The sequence below is a fragment of the Apus apus genome, chromosome 4 (genome assembly GCF_020740795.1).
Source record: "Apus apus isolate bApuApu2 chromosome 4, bApuApu2.pri.cur, whole genome shotgun sequence".
Taxonomy (NCBI): domain Eukaryota; kingdom Metazoa; phylum Chordata; class Aves; order Apodiformes; family Apodidae; genus Apus; species Apus apus.
Genome location: NC_067285.1, coordinates 50,134,641 through 50,156,161, shown reverse-complemented (window position 1 = coordinate 50,156,161; position 21,521 = coordinate 50,134,641). Strand labels below are relative to the sequence as shown.

The 21,521-nt window shown below is 38.3% G+C and overlaps 1 long non-coding RNA gene across 1 annotated transcript; it reads left to right on the top strand.

Moving 5' to 3' along the window:
• The first annotated feature begins 2,565 nt into the window (after positions 1 to 2,565).
• Positions 2,566 to 19,585, top strand: LOC127384228 (uncharacterized). The gene is made up of 3 exons (XR_007889388.1): positions 2,566 to 2,637; positions 14,965 to 15,049; positions 19,439 to 19,585. It is a non-coding gene; the product is annotated as an uncharacterized LOC127384228 (long non-coding RNA).
• The last annotated feature ends 1,936 nt before the right edge of the window (positions 19,586 to 21,521 follow it).

Below are 21,521 nucleotides of genomic sequence, written 5' to 3'. Positions count from 1 at the left end.
TCTTCCCCATTCTAACTCACTTCTTAACAGCACGCAACATCAACTCTAGTAAAACTACACCTGCAGAAAAATCACTCTGGATCTCACCAATGTTTTGCTGCTTTCTACCATAAACTGTAAATTCCTGTTATTTTTTTAGAAAGGTAACAAAGCCTGAGATAGAGCCCAAAGCAAACTAACTTACATGATTCTATAACTTAGCAGCTACACTTAAAGTTAAGCATGTACTTCAACATCATTCTAAGTCAGGAGCTGAAGTCCTTGAATTAACTGCCTGTGATGATCACACAGGCCATGGCATAGGATGGAATGACACCTCTAACAATTATCATAATCATGGTGCCCATCACTGGACACTGACTGGGAATGTGGGCAACGTGTCTCTGGTGTGCCAGGGCTCCGGAATGGCATATGCTGTCCTGACCTCAGATGGGGGAATACCATCTGGCATAGAAGCCCTGCAGTTGGCACTGCAGACTGCAGGCTCCTCTCCCTCCCTCCCCACTTCCCACCATACCTCTCTGACAATTACCAAGACAGTGATCATGCAGGAATGAAGTCAGGCTACAGGAATATTGAATGACTGAGTCAGAGACTAGGAACGGGGCTGGCAACTCTAGAGACTGCCTGATACATATCACTGCCTAAAAGAAAAATTGTGACAAATCAGGTTGTCCTGTACCTCTCACTAGGCAATGAGATCCCCTCCCTGTTCTCCCCACTACACCACATATGTAATGTCACAGGTGTGCATCTCCCTGTAAAAATCCTCCTGGAAAACATAAAACCTCAGCCAAGAATGCTTCCCCCTGCAAAGCCCCTGAGCATGACTTGCTATTCTTGGCTTGTTCTGACCTCCTTTAATTTCCTGACCTTGTTCTGGAACTAGGTGTTGGTCTGCTTTTAATCACACCAGACCAACCAAACAGCAATCTTCTCATACCAGTGCTGATTTAGGAAGCCTTTGCTAAGCTGCTGCATTAGGAATCTTCCCCCACACAGAGATTAGGTCACAGTTTTCCTTCCAGGGTAGATGGGACCATGAGTTGCCAGCTACAAATTGGGCAGGGCAGCATCCTAATATTACAGAGAGCAATGTAGACAGAGCCTATGGAATTACTAGTACCACTAATCTAACCACCTACCTAAGCAAATCAAGTGAATCATCTATGTTACTGGTCTATCAAGACTCAGACACACATATAATATTGGATATATACTGGTGGAGTGGCTCACAAGACTACATTTTTAAAGTGCTTCTAAATTACATGTTATGATTCAAGCTACTTAAAGACGCATGCTCAGTGTGGGAGTGGTCCTCCTTCAGATGGAAAGTCTAACTAATTATTCTAGATGAACCATTGGATATGAAACTGTTTATTCCTATGGACGGAGTATATGTCTTAAGTTCTAAAATCAAAGAATTGCTGGTTAATCTCATTATTTTATCACATTCTATCAAACTTTTCAATCTACTCTAGTTAAATATCTATAGGTAAATATCTATACCTCTAATATTGTTTTTAATTTAAGCTCTGTCAGGCAATTAGTTGCTAGATTCACAAATTACAAAGCTTATGCAAAGCACTGAATCTTTTCACTCACAGATTGTTTGGTAAATTGCTTTATTTGCTTTGGATGCACTACTAAAATCATTCAAACTAGTAACCAGTCTGTTCCTGTTACTGTACACCTGAAAGTGTAATAGCAAATCTGTCCTGTTACAGCCAAATGACAAATATCAGAAAAATCGTTGCCAATACTGCCTGGTTTGTCTGTGTTGAGGCCTGTGGATTCCCACCTGTTCTGTGCAATGCTGCTGCATACATTATGTCACAGCACAGGCTAAGCACAGCTTGGAACACTGCATGTGTGGGTGACATATGACATTCAATATGAATTCCCGTCACTTAATTAACATCAAGTACTTTCTTTGACACACAAAATTTTAGTAGCATATTCTTAAAATTCAGAAGACTGGCTTTGAGGGCATTCATGTGTGTCACTCTGAAGAAGTAACAAAATTACAGTGCTCACATTGCTCAACCCCAACATTTGAAATGTCTAAACCTTGTGCCAAATTACTTTCTGCTTATCCAAAGTGCTTACACATATTCATGCTGATAGCTATTCCTTATCTCCTGACATTTCAGTGTTGATTTCAGATTAGCTTTTTAAAGGCATAAAGACTATCAGTATATGATTCCATGTGTTCTGTAACCTATTTCTACTCAATTCTGAGTCTAAGTTCTGACACCACACACAGCACCTTTGCTCATTGAAAGCAAATATCCATGCAAATATGAAGGAAGAACGAATTTGAAAGGAAAAAAAATAATTTGCAACTCCCAAACAACACATGAAAAAATTGATAAACCTTCTATCCTGGAGAACATCTGCTTTTATTTATGTACAATCAAATTCTAAAGCCCGAAGTTGGTAAGAGCAGACTTCTCTCCCCAGTAGCAAATACGTTTCCAGAGCTGATCAATTACATTCACAGGCATGCTCAATGAAGCAAGTCCTGGTCCAGAGGTAACCCTACCCCTATCTTGCTAGCCTTCAGTGCTTTAAGACTCCTTGTACTATGCCCCAGCCTGCACTGCCTGACTTTGACCCTCGCTGCTTTAAAATTAGGTATGTCTTTTTATGAATTTGTTCTTTATTTTAACTTCTGAAAATGAAATGTGAAAGCTTGTTACACAGTGTACTCTTCACACAGAAAAGTGAGTCTGGTGCCGCTTGTTCATGTGCAGATTGCATGCCACAAATCCACCCTCATTAGACATCCAATCCAACCCTAACGAGGGAATGGATTCCTTCAAAAGGAGTGGGTGAAACAATGAAGGGTATTAATGTCACATAGCAATATGCACACTAATTTCAAGTACTAGTATGTGTTTTCCTTATTCATGATTCAGAGCCTCTGGATGAGCTCAGAGCTAATGGTGATCCTGAAATTCAGGGTAAAAGTCTTTGTACATACACTTGAAACATAGACTGGTGGAAACAGATGTCACAATTACTCGGGGAAGATGTACATTCATGTGTGAGATAATTATAAAGGAATAAAGTGTTCTAGCATAAATTATAAAACTCTTAGTACTAATAGAACGGAGAAGTGTACTGTGATAGTTTTCATAATATGCTGACCTTTTAATTAAGGAGTTCAGTGATTTCTAAATATATAATAGTATTGTGTAGCAGGACTACTTAGATAAACTAGAGTGGCAATGTCCTTTAATCTAAAAATAGAAAAATGCTTCTTCCTAGAAATACCTGAAGACTATAACTGTAGTTTCACAAGCAACTTAAGGCAATCTGAGTTTGCAGACTCATGGAAAGTAGCTGTCCTGTCCCCTCCTCGATCTCTGGCTCTTCCCTTGACAGGGCACTATGCCATAAAACACCATCATGCCACCTCACAACCACTCAGACAAAAGCCACTTTACCACTGGACAGCTCGGAGGACACAGCAGCAAATGCAGTGACAATTTGTACAGTGGTCTTAGGTAATGCTTAGGCTAGCTGTTAATGAGATGGAAGATCTCCCTGAAACTCAGAGATCCATTTTCATGCTTAAGCTTGTGACACAGAGGATGCCTGCATGCCTACATAAAATTAAAGCAACTAGGGAGCTGATCAGGAAGCTGCTTGAAGCTGTTGTCTCAGGAAGCACCTGCCAACAGTGGGCCTGCAGGTGCTCTGTTACATTTACTTGTGTGTAACCACACAGAATTTCCAGAAGGAAGTCAGGACAGATCATTGTCCTCTGTTAATGTGATCTAGCTGGGGACAACACCATAGTGGTAATACTCCAATTTACAAAATGGTATTAGTCCTTGGTCAGAGGAGGGAAATCTGTCTGAAATCCTTCTTTAGCCAAATGTGGTTAAACACAGGTCTCTCTGAGGTGCACTCTGGTCATCAGGCTAACCTTTTGCTCTTGGATGAGGCTGAAGTATATTGTCAGGCACTTGAGGTACTTCAAGTTGTGCCACTTGAAGTGAAAAGGGAGAGTCAGGCTCATTGGGCAAAATAGGAAACATCACACTAAACCTTAAAGTAAAAAGAAACAGAGAAATAACACATCTTCATGAGATTATGAGCAATTGTAGGCACAGGAAACACAGCACTGCATCTGAATGTAGGGGGAAAAAAATTTAGCTTTCTCATGTGTGAGCTGCTAATTACTGTCAACTGAAAACAAAACAAAAAAAACACCCAGCCTAAACCACAGACTTCTATAAAACTTTGTCTTGTTTTTTTCATGCATCCAGATGGAAGCTGCATGTGTTACACATTCATTTACTTCATCAATCCTGCAGTTTCTACAGCAAGGTAGTACTCAGTTAATATCAAGGAGCACCAAAATACGTTGCCATTATAAAGACTGTTAACAAGGAGACTTCTTGAAATTCTGTCATAGGCCCTTCTGACATCTTTTCACGTACATCATGTACAGAACTTTAATCCTCAGCCTTACAATCAGTTAAAGCAACCAGAAGACTATTTCAGATTGCACTGTCCTGCTGAACCAGTATCACTGCTGCTTTTACCTAAGAGTCTTTTTATGATTTGCCAGTCAGGTCACCCAAATTCTCAGTTCAGAGAGCAGGAGAATCAGCTACCATGTCCTCACATTTCCATGGGAGCTCTCACATCAACACAGAACATCTCACTTACATGAATTCCCAAGTGCAAATCAATAGAGAGGATACAGAAGAAAAAAGCAAGTATTACCCATAAACTCTGCTGATTGACAGATTTGTATTGAAAAGACAACCATAAATTACATAAAGGCTGCATTCAATAACAGAGCTTTGTTTCATCTTATTTTGAAGAACAAAGATCAGTTGCAATATGTTATTTCTAATTCACTTTCATAATGTAGAGTAAGAAGGTATTTAAACAGGGAGACTAGGCTATATAAGGTGCTCTTTGAAGCAGTCTATAAAAAAGGAATTACAACTGCTATAATAAGTTAACACCTGTATTCGTGGCTGTAAATTTGTGATCTACTTCAGACTAGAGAAAGGAGTTGATATAAGCAGGTATACATGGGACTCCCGCAATTAAGAGATTTTGTTATTTCCTGCAGCACAGCTAGAGGCATAGAAAATTTAGCTGAGATTTAAGATTTTTATGATCATATTAGCAAATATCTAGCAGAAATGGAACTCCTGATTTTTTATAGGCAAGACTAATTTTTAAATGTTCTTGCACTGAACAACCTTTCTGTAAAAAATACAAAATGGCTTTTACGAAAGCAAAAGCAGAGTATGAAGGGTCCCACAGTGAAAGTATGTAATTAAAAAACTCTAGTTGTGCTTCGTTTTTAAGTTTAATTAACAAAATCTGCTAGGATCCTACTAGAAGGGACAGAATACTTTTTCAATACTAGATCAAATTTTCTCTTATAATAATTCTTTTCCTTAAACGATGAGGATTTTTCTCTTCTTCTCATGTGTGCAGCCTTTAATTAGTCTGTTCAGACACAAGCAGTATTAGCTAGACTCTGTCACAATTACCCACATTTGGTAGCTAATTACTCCTTGAATACTCTTAAGGCTACCAGCAATTTTAGTACAATTGGCAGCCTGGGGCCCCTAGGAGCTGTTCCAGCAACCAAGAATAGCTGGAACAGAAAGACAGGCCAGTCATGACCCTTTCTCCTCAGCCACAACCTAACATACCTACTATGCCAAAGGCAAGAGCAACACAGAAATGAAAATATTCCCAAGTGGCTAAATGTGCTCTCTTTATGGCTTTTTTAAACTAATGGAGTAGCATAAAGGGACTATAGGGAAATGGAAAATAGGACCTTTTAAATGCTAAAGCATTGGCAGGATTACTAATGATTTTTCAATTTTGCAACCTTCCATTAAAATAACAGCACAAACCACTTATATGGGATCAGTTTCAGACACAAGACTTTGATTCTAGTGCAATTTTATTCACTGATGCCTCATGTTTCAGTAATTTACATCACTGCAATATGAGTGTCAAGAGGGTATAAAATGCTGGCTTGATTTAGTAACATTTCATATGTATTTTACACAGGTAGAAATTACTTCACAAGGGACACAGCAGTGTCTGTGATTCCAGTAAAATTATTCCTACTGTACACTTGTGACATCAGTGGCAGACTGAAATTAACATAAGAATTTAAATAAGAACTTCAGCTTTAAATACACTGTTAATTCATATTCTATTCCACAGCTTCAGAGTGTTGCTGTGAAAATTCGTAGTCCTGGGTTTGCAGAGAGCAAGGAATTCCTTCTAAAAAACTTCACAAGGTTATGAGGCAACCCTTTCTAAGTGTTTCAGTAGCTATATCCTCACTGAAGAATTAGCTCATTAGCTCTGCTTTTCCTAATCCCTCCAATTTAGGCCAGTGTTCCTACCAAAAAAAAAAATAATTTTTATATATATTAAAAAAAAATTAGTTATCTGTCAGATTTTCAAAGGGAATTGACTCTTCTTGCATTGCATGACCCTTTGACCTGGTGCAAGAGAAGAGGTGCAAGCACTTGATGTTCATAATTTTGGGGGAAGAGAAGAATTGAGTCTTCTCACTGGCTGACTATTGTTACTCTGGATTAAATATATGGTAAAGTGCATCTCACTCAACGCCAGTCTGGAAACCACTGTCTACTGAACTGTGGGGACCGTGAGAATTGACAGATATTCAGAGGTTATTAGCAAACTTGTACGGTCATACCCATGGATGTGTCAGCAGAGCTGGGGTTGGACTGTAAGATCGACACTGGACTCTCAACAACAGCAATAGCTTAGCTTAGCTCAGCGTCAGCAGCAACACCACAAAGCTGTTAGTTTGAAGATACATTGCCTTTGACAGCAATATCGACTTAAGGGACTTCAAACAACTTTTCCTCCCTTCCTGTCTGTCCTGTTCTCTTGACAGCTATGTGACTTTTATCAACACAGCTGTCTGCAAGGCCACACTGCTAATCAGGCCCAACGAATTAAACAAGTATAAAATAAAAATTCTGGAAAAAAAAGCATTGTTAGGCAGTTTGACTAAATTAGTTTCACGATTCAGTTCCTAAACATACACATAAACAGCAGTGTTGGCACAGCTGAAAGGGTGTCAGGAACAAGGAGCTGGCAATTTAGGTGGGTCCTGGGAACGCCTTAGAACAAGCTGCTGTTGGGAAAACTGTGCATGGAACACTACCTTTCCTGTGTCTGTTCTGGCACTGTGTACCTGTGTGTCTATTGGCCAGTTCCTGGGCTGCAGTATATGACTCTATGTGCTGCAATAAACTGAGGCACAGTAATCCATTCCCAGTGTTTGTGAGGACATTTGCCTGCTGTTCTGGGAGCAGAGTGGGGATTGGAGAAACAGCAGGGTCGTTAGTACCTGAATGCAAATCAGGGGGAAAAAAAAGTAAAACATACCAAAACTGAGTTCCACTGAAGTACACATGCAAACCTTGACCCTCCTGGCTAACTATAGCAAAAGATAGCCCTCAAGATACCCCTCAGCTCAGTTCCTCAGTGGGAGCTATGCTAAGACCATGTCCAAAGCATGACACAAAATCCTCTCTGGCTTTAAGAATCAGAAGACTTCCCAAACTAACTCTGTGTTGTCCTGACTGGTGATTTCCTACCCCTCGTGCTCCACTAACATCAGAGTCCAAGACTGGAAGAAGAGACAAGAGCAGCAGACACAGAGGAGACAAAATTACCTCCTAAAATGGTCCTGGATCAGATAGTAAGATATACAGATTGTAGGACAGATAGAACAGATATTGTGGAAAAAAAAAAATCATAATGAGACTAGTCAAACACTGGAGCAAGTTGTCCAAGGGGGTCAATTGACTCTCCATCCTTGGAGATATTCAGAACTCAGCAAGACAAGGCCCTGATCACCCTGATCTCAAGTGGCCCTGCTCTGAACCAAGGTTGGACCAAGTGACCTCCAGGATCAGTTCAAACTAAATTATTCTGTGATTCTGTGACCAAGGAGCAACATGTACGTGACTCTGATGAAGCTCTAAGCACAAAAAGCTGGATAATGCTCAGGTTTCATGCTAAACAGCAGTCAAAGCAAACCCTCAGGCTGTCCTTTCATCACTTACCCATTTCCCCAAACTCTTATTTCTTTCTCTCTTGACCTTCTTAAAGTATTTCACAAAGTCACAAAAAACTTCCTTTTTGTAAATTCCCCACTAAGTTTGCCATGTAGTCACTAGGTAATGCAGGTTATTTTGAGGAGCTCAGAGCCTAGAAGCAAAACCTGAAAGGTGAAGAGTTATCTTCAGTTTTTAAAGTAGCAAAGAAGGAGCTGATCTTAGTTTTTTGAGTCTCTTTCCAGATTGTGGAGATCATGTCTTTTCCACCTCCTATTTCAAATGCTTTGGAAATCAAAGAAATGTCCATAGCTCTGATATTGTTAGTAGTCACATCAGAGCACTGAGGGAAATGGGGGCTTGCTTGTGGCACAGGGCATGTTCTCACTCTTCCTTAATATTGTTTATAACAGTACAGAGCCCATGTGATGCCTTGACATAGGGAAAAAAAGTGTATTTCATAGAATCTTAGAATCACAGAATGCCAGGTTGGAAGGAACCTTAAGGATCACCTGGTTCAACCTTTCTAGATAACAATAATTTAGAGGGTTAAAGCCTTGGGATAGGTATAAGGCCTTGATTTATTTTGCCGAAACTGCTTACTTACAAGAAGATTAATATGTAAGGCTGAAAGGCCTTAAAGACCAACTCAGGCAATCAGAAAGTGGCTTTGCCTTGCATTAGGGTCTTTCCAAGAATTTTTGTTTGGGAAAATTTCTTTTTCTCTCACCTGTGCACAAATACAAAGTTAGGTGTGCCACTATCATCGCTGTGCAATGAGATTCAAGCACACTGGGAGTGAACAGCATAACAATTATAATAATTGTATGCAAATATAAATTGTGTGTGTAAAATGTTTCTATGCATTTTGCCTTACCAGAGCAATGTAAGGGTGTTTTTAAAAAATATTTATATCTAAAAAAGGCTAACTAGGATTTTACTTATTAAAAATATGAGTTGGTAAGGTTTTATAGGTATTTCTGTATAATGATTAATTACTTCTGGTGTGATCAAAATGTTCTTATTCATACACATTTTTTATGATAGGGCATGTTCTCTGGAAGCTGAGATGATTGGCAAGGGAGCATAAACAACAGTGGCTACTTCACTGCAGAAACTACCAGCTCTGAGCTGGCTCTTACAGGTCACCATTTGAAGGCACCATCATGTGGTGGCTTTTAAGTGTATGCTAAGAATGGGCAGTCACCTAGGGGGCTGAAGAGAGATTGCAGAATAAAAGAGGGAAAAAAGTTTGTGGCTTCCTGGTTTATTACTTGGTAAAAACCTGTCATTTGGACTATGTAAGGATTATAGTAACTTAAACTGGGGTAAACAGCATTCACAAAAGCTAATCAACATCCCAAAACCTATCCACATGACGTGTTAGGAGCACCAAATTACAGGAATGAAAATAAATACTATGTGTACACAACATCATATTTACACCAATATCTTACAATGGTGAAAACAATGGTTCTTAACAAACTCTTCTGCACAGTTTATGGCCAGAGTATTTCTTTGATGGCAGACCAGCCAGCAACAGGCACACCAGGAGGAAGACAAGCAGGAAGGAGGAGGACCACAGGACTATGTCCATACCTGAGGGACCAAATTTCTGTTCGCCAAAGATCCCTTGGAGACATGCTTATACAAGCATTCCTCAGTCACATGACACTAACTATCCACTTCCACATTGTCCATGACCAAAACAGAAGAATAAGTTACCAGTGCCTCTAAAAAATATCATTTTTAGTTTGAATTCTGATAAAGACCCAGCATGTATCAGTTCTCTTCTCTGAGATCTTCACATGTGCTGATCTAATGGGATCTTGCATGAAGCCTGCCAGTGACCCAGCTCAATTCACAAGTTCTCTCAAAAAGTTTGAATTCTAGTCTTTCCTGTACTTTTACCTCTTTGAGGGAGCAAGAACACTTAAGACCTCAGCACAGCACTTGTGGGAAGCACAAAGGAGAGCTGGAGCAAAATGCTGACTCAAAGGGTGTGCATATAGAGAGAGAGTAAACCTGGTGATAAACTAGCATTTTAACATTTAATTCAACCACCACAACTTCAGAGTGGCAAACAAAAGCAGATATTTCAGACAAGAGTGTAAGCTATGTGCACAGTAGTTGAGGGAATATTAAAAAAAGTTTTCTATGTAGGTACAGTTATATGAGTATTATAATGAAGTAACAGTGTAAGATTAAATGAATGATGTTTTTAACAGTTAAAGGTATGACACACATTTGCTATTATTTTACGAGAAACTGCATCAGGAGTAATCAAATACACCCTCTTTTTACATCACTCTCATTCCCACAGGTTTACCACAAATTAACAGGTCCTTTCAAGGAGATCAGACCCTCTGATCTGGGCCAACCAAATTCTTCAGTAGTTTCTTTGCTTTAGGATTTGTGGTCACTCCAGAGTCTCTGAGCATCCAAACCAGCCTATCCAAGAGAATGCCTCTATAATGACTGCTGATCAGTAGCCAGACCCATTCAGTGCCCCCAAGCACACTGTAATCACACACAGGATGGCTGTAGTTTGTCTTGCAGGTGTAAGTCAAATACACAAATCATATTTTGGATTAAGTATCTACATATGTAGCAATCTACTATGCACCATCAGAGCTTAATTTAGCATATCTGATCAGCTTTCTCTTGGAAGTGTTTTCTATTGATGAGTTTTTCTGAAGCATCACTTTCTGCAAAATTGAACCCCAAAGCATATTTTAAGTTCACTTCTTGTACACATCTAAGTATTTGCATATAATGTACAGTGATTGCACTTAAAATAGCACTGCTAGTACAGATTACATTGGAATGGTCATGAGTCCAAGACCCTGTATCTGGAGTAAATGATGGGAGTGCTCTGCATTAATTGAATAATTGTACGCTGCCAAGAGTCTAGGTTTTCCTTCACAGGAAACTGTACTGAAAATACCAATCTCTCAGTACAATCTGGTCCCATTCTGAGAACAAACACAAGCTTTTTGGTAGTGGTAGAAGAAATAGTAGTAGAAGAATACTAAAGATGCTTCAGCTGTGCCCAGAATGATTTTGGAAAGTTCACCAAAATGTAGCAAAGAGAGATGGAACAGCTCTTCAGCTTCTAAACAGGAACTTCTGCATTCTCCCCAAATGCTAGCTTAGTAGAATTACAGCTCTACAAACTCTTAAATAAGATCTGCATAACAGGAATTATTGCTGAATTTGGAGTGTGCAATGTTTATTTTGGATGAGTATGCTATTGGTTGATTATTTCAATTTTTAGGGGTCTTATACCAGTAAAAGTTTTATTAATAGAGCTCTGTTAGGATAACATTTTTGTTAACATTGTCATACCAACACAATTGGTGCAGATGTAGTCATACCAGAATGAAGTTGATTTACTGCTCACAGCTCATGCTCTACTCTTCAAATGTATTTTTGTATTCATACGACTGTGTCTATTTCACAATACCTTTTTCTACTTATTTCCTGGAATGAAGGTACAGATATGCTCTTACCTTTAAGAGTTTGTCAGGATCATCCTTCTTTCATTTTATCCCACACCACCATACCCTTTTGCCAGGTCTGCTGTAAGCTGCCTGCTCCATTTGTTTCCATATACTACATAGTTTGGAGGGAAGAAAAAAAATAAATCAGTGGCAGTACCAGCTTTTGTAATCCCTGCTGTACTTTAGTTAAAATCAGTTCCATGGGCTAGTCTACTATGCACCAAAAAAAACCTGCTGTGCCAACCTAGTGAAGACTTCAGTGCAAGTGCAGAAATGAGTAGCCACAGTTGCCTGAACAATGTTAAGTAGCATAGTCATTGAGTGCTGAATTGCAGACAGTTACAATCCCTGGCCAAAGACAGACAATACTGCAGTGACAAAAGCAAATTCATAAATTCTAATGGAATTTCAAATACAATTAACAAAATCCCAACAATAACCTCAGCCAACTTTATATCAAAGTTAATAAAACTCAAACACACCTTAAAAACAACATACACCTACCGACAGATTCAGCCCTTTGACTTAGGAAATCTTAAAAATCATCTGGTTCACATTGTAATGTTCTTGTTTACTATCTTCACCTCCAGTAACTAGTGTCATGACAATTCATCTTCAGAATGAAATGCCAAGGATCCATAATATGACACAGCAGCTGCATATTTAAAAGAAGAAACATGGTGGAAAGCACAAAATCAAATCCTTTTTCTTCCACAATATGCACCAAACCTAACCCATCATTTCAAGAATTATGTTCCTAATTATCATCACGACTCATTTTTTCCCATCTCATTATTTACATTTATACATGAGTACACTTGAGAAGTCTATACAAATCATATTCTGAAACATTTCTGTATTTGCCTAAGGTGTAATATATAATTTGAATTTGTGACTCTCTCTTTCTTTCCCTCTGAGGAAAAAATTGTCAGTCTATTTACAGCTAATCAGATATAGACATGCTCTGACTTGAAGAAGATTTGTGTAAGGAATACATAGGGTTTACAGCATATTAGACTAGCAGGCTACCATTATATGAGATAGTAAACAGCTTGAAGAAATAATTTTGTCCTAGGAGAGTTCCTATCAGATGAGATATTGTCTGTTTGTACCACTCTAACTTTATGTTGGATCAGGCATAATTTATCCTCTTCAACTGACAGAAAGCTGGCATAAAATCTGAATAAACACTGTAACATATGCTCCATCTGATTTGATAAAAATGCAGTCGTGTGTTCATGCCAATATAGATCAAATTTTTACTGCCAGGAAATCCACCATGCACAGCTTTTACATTACTTAATGCAGAACCATATATTGCTTAATTTTTTCTACATAGTAATTGATTTTTCATTACTTTATTATAGGCACAAATAAAGAGCACAGGTTTGATTGAAATCTCCCTGACAAATACTTGTGTGGAGTGAGCCTACTGTAGCATAATGGTTCTCCAAACAGGGTCTCCAGACAGCATGAATATCTCTTTCATGACACTGGCATGTATGACTTTGTACCTTTATGGTCTAAACAGAAATTAAGTTATCCAAGGCCAAGAGACTGTAACATCCCTCTGTAAAAAAAAAAACATGTTGGACTGGCAGTATATCTGCATCACTTGAGAGACACTCATGTGCAATGTAGATAATTTTGTTTTATTTTTCACCTCTTTTGCAGCCAGTAACAGCACTGGCACAGAGAGAACATGCTACTCTGATTTTCAACAGGAAATAGTTCTGCACAAGCTTTATGCTGTGTCTGAACTCTCATGTGCACCTTGAGCTGTCTGCTGAATCCCTGTTCAGCACAAATAACTAGAAGTACATGGTTGCTGCTACTACTGGAGGAAAAGTTTAGTCTCTAAAGACTACTCCTGCAAGACTGCATTGAACATAGATGTTAACAGGAAAGTTCCCAAATCCCTACTTGTACTAAAGACAACCTCTCTCTCTGACAGTCTCTGGGACGTTTCTGTCTAATGCCCCTCCTGTTTCCAATTCTAACAAATATATTTTAAAATTATAATACAGTATTACTTTCAGGGAACATGGATTTCCCATTTAAATTCAGCCTAGCCCAAGTCATTATTCAAAACTAAAAGGAGGAGACAGGGGTGCAAAGAGATAAAACATGGATACATATACACTAATCCTGCTTTTCCAGTGTCTTGTGTTTTATGTAGTTATACACATCCCTGACAAGTGAGTACAAAATGTAGGTTAAGGGTTCATATTTTTATTTGTTAAAAGGTTTTAATAATTAAAGATCTGCAAGGTATTCTAGTCTAACTCACTTTCTGCTACAGTATCTAAAAATGTGCCAAGAATGTATTGAGGAAAGCATGTATTTAACAACCGGTTGAGTTTTAAAAGACTTCAGTCCCTTCCCACTCACAAGCTCCCTCTCCTTAGCAGCATAGGCTACCTTGGCAGGCATGAAGCTGCTCCTATGATACTGCAGCAACCATGAAACTGAGTGTCTCTGTCATCTCAGTGTAGCTGCACCTGACCCCTCACTGAGCAACGTGACCATCATCTACCATATGTTTGGTGGTCTTTGGATCTCTCTTCCAAGGGGAGGGACATAAAATACATGCACTAGAGTGTTTTGTCTACACAGCATTTTGTTTTGTTTGGTGCCTTCTCTTTTTCTGACAGTAGAGAATAAAGGCTCACATCCTTATCATATGCAAATAAAAGACAAATTAGAATAATAGAACTAGTTAATATTATCCTTCATTAAAATGTTCACTGTAAATATGTTTCAGCTGTTCTAAAGTACTTCAGTAATACTAAAACCTGTCGGCTTATCAGGTTTAGTGCCGCTTTTTTATGTGAAGCAGTAACTCTGAATCTAGCTTTAGATACTTTCAGACTGACGTGTATGGTCAAAAATACATCACCATCACACAGAAATTATGTTGTTCTTCTTTGCAGCTGTCCCTCAAACGATGAAATATTTAATGTAATGATTATGTGCAAAATAATGACATTCCTCTTATCACAGGATCTTGATTACCCCCAGAAAGGTATGGTTGTCTCTTCTCACATGAGGCTTGCCTTTGTAACCTACCACAAGTACTCCCCCACAAAAAAAAAAAAAAAAAAAAAAAAAGTTAGGCCTATAATTTGTCCTCCCAAAATTTTTAACACCTGCATCAACCAGAAGAAATATAACTCCTAATTCTGAATGTCTTGAGGAATTTGGTCAGACACCTCAAAACCACTACTTAACAGTGGCAGGCATTGGCAAGATACTGGACAAACTGGAACCTTATTCAGAATCAGTATCATTGATTGTAATGGGTTAGAAGTTGTTACCATACTTGTGTAAACTTAATTTACCTCTTCCCAACATTATTTCAGAAGCAAGTCTCAGACAATGCAGGACCTGCACAGAAAAATCAGCTGTGCTCTTAGCCACTGCTGAAGTAGAACATGCCTTTGGAAGGTAAGAAAACAGTTCCTTTTATGCTACAAACAGCCGAAGCAAGTTTGCAGCATGCTTCATTTTGCACCTTTACTTGAGAAACTGAAAGTGAGGATAGTGACAATGTTTGAATCCTGTAAACTTTTGCTATGACCTATTCTTAGCTGACTTGCACTTCTGGGAACCACTGATACCTTTCAGAAGAAATCAGTAAGACTAAAATTAGAAAGACTACAAGTATGCAGATGAGGTTATTTTAGGGAGCAACTTATTGCTAATATATATAGGGTAGTTTTTTGGCTCAGAAAATGCTCTGGAACATGCCATGCACATGTTACGAGATTTTACAGAGCCCTGTAGTGCTTCTTCTTTACCTAACTTTGGGTTATGTGACTATAAATTCATACAGTTGGGATAAGAGTTGCTTGGGTTTTTTTAATTACATATCAAATTAAACATAAATATTGGTGTGTACTTTTCTGTGAGCACGAGATGCTCATATATGTGATCTTACAGGTTGGTTACTTTACTCTTCTTGAAAACATTCTGGCATAATGGCCATTTCTTTATGACTAAGTGGACAACCAGTGTCCAAATAAACAACTTTTTCATGTTAGAAACATATAAAAGGAAATATTTAAGTTCAATGCATTAAACATTCTGCTGGCTAAAAAAAAATTTAAAAAAGTTTTCTAACTACCTAGTACAGTTTGGCCTGTCAAGTGCAAACAAAATCTAAAGTGAAATCTGTGAAAATAAAGTCTGTAAATGCATTGTTATCATTTTCACGTGCTATGTTATACAGGCTCAGGGACCTGATCATTAGTCTCTATAGAATCTGTATCCACACGTAAACTTTAAATGCTTCCCTTCTAACAAGCACCTTCTTTCTTCAGTTATTCTCATGCCCTTGAGTTGTCAGAGTTTCTTATCCCTTGTTCCTGTTGTACCTGCAGCAAGTCTTAGAATTTGGTGTTCCCCTTTTGCATCTCCACAGCGATGTCACTGGGAATGAGATGCAATTGTTTGCTATCTGTAGTAATGGCTTTGCTCTGTCTTCTAACTAATCCATACTCGGAGTACCTGCAAAATAAAGAGAGAAAAATTCATTAATCAGCAATTCAAAATATTTTTTATTTGTTGCCTAGCTTCTTTGTGATAAAGGCCCCAGTTTACACATTTTAACACAACAGCTATGTGGTCTTTCTAAGCAATGAGAAGGTACTCTGCTCCAGTGGAGGAATTTCTTCAGTCAATGAAAATAAGATTTTTTAGACCTTGGTGAGAATACCACATGAGTGAATGTGAGGCTTAATAACATAACTGACCCAGCAAAATTCACCTTACTAGCTGAATAAATTGACCACAATTGTGGCTGCATAATAAGTTTCTATTATTATTAGAAAGTGGCAAAGGCTACTGAGGAGTTGCTGATGTAACTGCTGCTACCTGACAAGTATAATCTAGCTATCACAGAACCACAGAATATTAGGGGTTGGAAGGGACCTCCAAAGATCATCAAGTCCAATCCCCCTGCTGGAGCAGGACCAAAAAATCACACACAACTAGGGCAGATCACTCAGAAAGGCATCCAGACAGGCAATTTCCTCCCCTTTCCTCATTAAAAGTTGAAAAATAGAAAAAAGGCAAAAACTGAAAAACATGGACTTTGCCACAGAGGGCTTCAACAATTTACACCTCACTATGAATGTCTGCCAAAGAACAGGAGCTGCATGTGTGTGCAGTTTTCATAACCACCCCCTCAAAAAAACCCAAAACAACCCCAAAAAAACTCAAAAACAAACAAACAAACACAACAAGTAAACTTAGAAGGACAAACTTTTGGGGACTTTGAACCCTGATACACGTTGTCTAATGTCTATCGTGAGTAGCCTAAGTTATGACTTGACTCTCAGTTGTTTCCCATTATGTGTACACGTATGCCTATTTAAAATCACTAAGCCACTACTATGAAATATTTACACTTGGTTGTTTATTACCATTTTCCCCCCTCAATAATGATGTGGACTTTGGGATGGAAGAGAGGCAATAAACTCCTGTATAAGCTGCTTAAATGGCTTTTGCCCTTTACAGAAGGCAATATCTCCAGCAAAACCAACACTTACAGATATGGCTAAAAAAAATACATTAGCTTGTTACATTGGTCCCTTGGCTTTGATCCAGCAGGGGCATCTGTGAATTCATTGCTGAAATCTCCTAGGATAGCTAGTGACCATTTCTGAAATGAACTGCAGGGGCCCACAACTATGCATCCAACACATGTATACTTCCATGGTCAGCTACTATGAATACAGGGGTTCATTAGCTGTCTCTCTGAACAGAAACCTGATGGAATAATGTATTTTAAACGGTGATTTAAGACTGAACAGAACCTAAAATGCCTCAAAGACTTAATGGAACTGAGATGGAGAGGCAGGTAAGCAAGACAAAGAGATACAAGAACACAGGAAAGGAGGAATGCCAGTAGTGGCCTCTTTCTGTGATCTTTACCTCACAGCTAGCAGCATTGTGTATCAACACTAACACCTACAGAGAGAACAGTAGCTGAGGTAGACACCTGGGGGCAACCTAGCAGATGATGATTGTGGTGAACCAAGGAAATTACCATAGGAACTAGTCACGGTTTGGCTCCGAGTTGGCAGTAAAACCAGTAACAATAATGCTTAAACCAGGACAGAATTTTTAATGTAAGTGGTATCATGCTACACAACAAAATGTACTTGTAAACGTAGCAGTATCTTATAATCACACAACAGAGGCGGGGGAAATGAAAAAAGGTGCAAAAAAAAAAAAAAAAAAAAAAAAGCATCAACTGAAATTGGGCTAAATCACTAACAGTTTTAAAACTAAATGAAAAGTGTCTGTGTTAGTGGTGTTTCCTACAGGGGAAACCAATAAACAAAAAACCCCAGCTCTTTTTAAAACCAAGACAAGGTTACTAATATTATTATTTTTTTTAAATTAAAGCCAGTGGGAAAGCTCTCATGACCTCATGAGATTTAACTGTATCACTGCACAGATAAGCCTAATCTTTTTACTTAAGCACTTAGTTTGCTGCTACTACTACTACGTTGTAGCAAAATTCACAAAGTACAATACTGCCCAGTATGCAAAAGGTCATATCTGTATGGTCGAGAACTAAGTTGGAAGAATGGAAATACTAAAATAATTTGCAGCTGCATTAAGGAGTCTGAATTATTTTCTGACTTTAGTTCTACATTTTACATACACACTATTGCATTATCTACCATGCCATACACTACAAGTACTAAGGCAAGAATAATCATCCCTGAGCTCAGGAAATGCAATGTCCCAGCAAACAGTCCACTTCCCAACCCTCCAGACAGGACTTATCCTCAGTCTCCTTCCTACACTCATGTCTGTCTAACTGGCTATTTTTGTCTTAACTGTGTTTCTTTATGAAGACATCCTTACAGATGGCAATGCCCAAAGGCCTGCCTGGTTCCTTTCTCTGGTATTTCACTACAGCCAAATTATTGCAGTTCTGAAGTTACCATTTGAAAACACAGCTCTGTACATACACCTGCAAATATCCAAAATAAGTTTTGTTAAAAACCTGCTTTTGCAAATGCACTGGCATATGGCTTTTGAAAATGTACCTCTAGTATACAAATCAGCAATTTAGTTGACCAGATTTGGAATAACACATGCCAGAGCCACTGTGAGACCAGGAGCTGATAGCAAGAGCAACCTGAGCTTTCCATCTTTGAAGGAAAGCTGAAAATCTGATGCCAATGAAAATCTGAGCCTCATACCATCAACTATGAAGACTATTACCTCTGTCCTAGCCCAAACCAGCACAATGGGTTGATATGAATTTCACTATACAGCTTCTCATACTGTATTTTCAAATTTTAAAAAGAAATTCCTGAATAACTCACATGTGTTTTTCAGCCCTTAGTTAAAAGACCCTGTGACATGGTATTAAAAATTTTAGATAAGTCTACATGTAGCACTTAAATCTGAAATAAAGATGTATCATGGAATTTAAGTAGATACTATTCTAAAATAAGACATCAAGCATTGCATTGACCTCAACAGCAAGCATTTCCAAGTTGTATCAGCTTAAAACAAAATCATCAGTGCATCCTGTATATTAAGCTGGGTTTAAAAATACCCAGAATCAATGAAGGCGATTGATTGTTCTGTTACTCCAAATTTACTGAGACGTCCCTACATTCCTTCACACACAGTTCACTTCATAATCTGTCCTGAACATAGTCTGTCTTTGTGCAATAAGAGATGTTTCTTAGCTTCAATATAAGTGGAAAATAAACTTCAGCCATGATAGTGGCTGGTATCAGAGTTTAATATCTGTTTGTAAAGTTGTGCCCTCATGCTTTTCACCAAGTTCTGTCTTCTTTCTAGAGAGTGAAATAAGCACTGTCTGAAAAGACAAAAGTGAAGAACACAACCATGAGTTGAGGCGTTCACCTGCTAATGGAAAAGTCATCCAGAGGCATCCTACCTGCTCCTCTCTAAAAAAAAAAAAAAATTTATAATAAAAAAATAGTAGAGAACTACTCCATATGCGAAGCAAACAAAGTAGGTGCCAACTGATCTATCTGTCAAATTCTCAGGACAAAGGTCCAATAGTTATAGCATATCCGACATAGTACAACACACAAGGCTCTATTCTGAAGAAAACAATGTACACTGGTGTAGAAAAATACTGACCATCTAAGACTGGTGAGCAAGTAACTTCAAAAGATACTACTGTTTTTTCCTTGTTAGAACAAATCATGTCCTATATGGCAGAGAGACTAGAGAGACTGCTATGAAAGGTAATGGATATTAATCTGCAAGAACTAGAGGATAAACAACTAAGAATAGATGAGATTGCACATGAATTATTAATTTCCTATGCATTCTCTACATTTTGTCAGGTAAAAAAAACCCTATAAAATTAAATTATTACTCAAAAACAACACAAGCTATAACATACGTATTGAAAAACTTGGTCATCTTCTTTCCTGTGTTTTTTCAGGGGTCACTAAGCTCTTTATGGGAAACGGTGATATTCCACTATCACTACTTTGCTCTTCAGATCAAATCCATATGAATGAATTAGCTGTGCAGTAATTTCAGGATTTGGAAAATTCTGCACTTTGTCCTTTTTTTCACAGGTAACCCAGAATGCCTGATTTTACTTTCACTCCTCTAGTCATATTGCTTTAATTACTCCACTGACACTCACAATTAGGAATTAGGAACATTAGGAATACCTGGACTCCACAATCATGGATCAGGATCTATAATAGCTGCCTGTCATTTAGATCAAAGTAAGATTTGTTCGCACCTAAAGAGCCACCAAAGAACAGCAGAAGCAACACAGAATGCTAAGAGACTTTTTGGGACCCTTTACCAGTCATAGGTTTACAGAACATAACTTTTATGCTTTACAGAGACAGAATTTTTGTCTTGGCAAGCCAAAGACAGACAAGGAAGCAACACTGGAAAAACTCAAATAGGAGAGGAACTTTTTTCTGGCAGGTAAAGCTAAGAGCAGTGTAACAAAATTTGACTTGGTATACTTAGTATTTGCATTATATTATTTCTAATATGTTTGTCTATTTTTTAGTGTTCAAATTCTTTCAAGTAAAATTACTCTATACTTCTTAGGACGGGTTCCTGGAACTCCTCTTGATTCACAGCTCTTATCTGGGGATCAAAAATAGCCACCATTTTGCTTCACTCAGACAAATAAATCCAGGTATTCCAGCCAGCCCAGGTAGCAACATAATATCATAAAATGACAGCCAGAACAGACAAATGAGTCCTGAAACACTTACAGCAGCCATGCCGATTTCTGAAAGAATCCCTTCCAGAACAAAGCAGAACACCACATTAATGCAGTGGGAAACCATGTGCTTCCATAGAAACATCTAGAATAATCTAGCCAGATTTAGAGATAAGATCATGATACACACATAGATAAAAGTATTTCATATCCCTGACCACTTGTTTTTATTTTCTGAACCCATCCTTAAAATACAAAGAAAGAGAACACAGTTAAATGTTCTGTAAAAACTAAAATTAAACTCAAAGGAAATAAATCTAGAGGCAAGAGTGCAACTCTGTCTTTTTCTGACCTGCACCATAGCTGTGCCCAGACAATCCAAACATATTATGATTCTGTGATAAAAAACTGTTGTTAACCACAATCAAGCTGTGACTTGTTGAGATAAAAGCAGTTTCTTAACAGAGTTTACTTACACATATATTAAATAGAGCCTGCTGGGTTAAGAGGAATAGTAGTAGCAGTACATTAAGTGCTCCTCCTTAACTGGCAGAAATTTCATCGTGTTTCCTCACAGAGGTTGTCATTACTGAATCAGCTCAGAGGGCAGATTAAACACCCAATCATTACAAAAGGTGTTGAAAAAAAAACACAGAGCTTTATGTAAATGCTAAGTATCATGAAAGTTATTTTCCACTCTGCTGGGTCTCC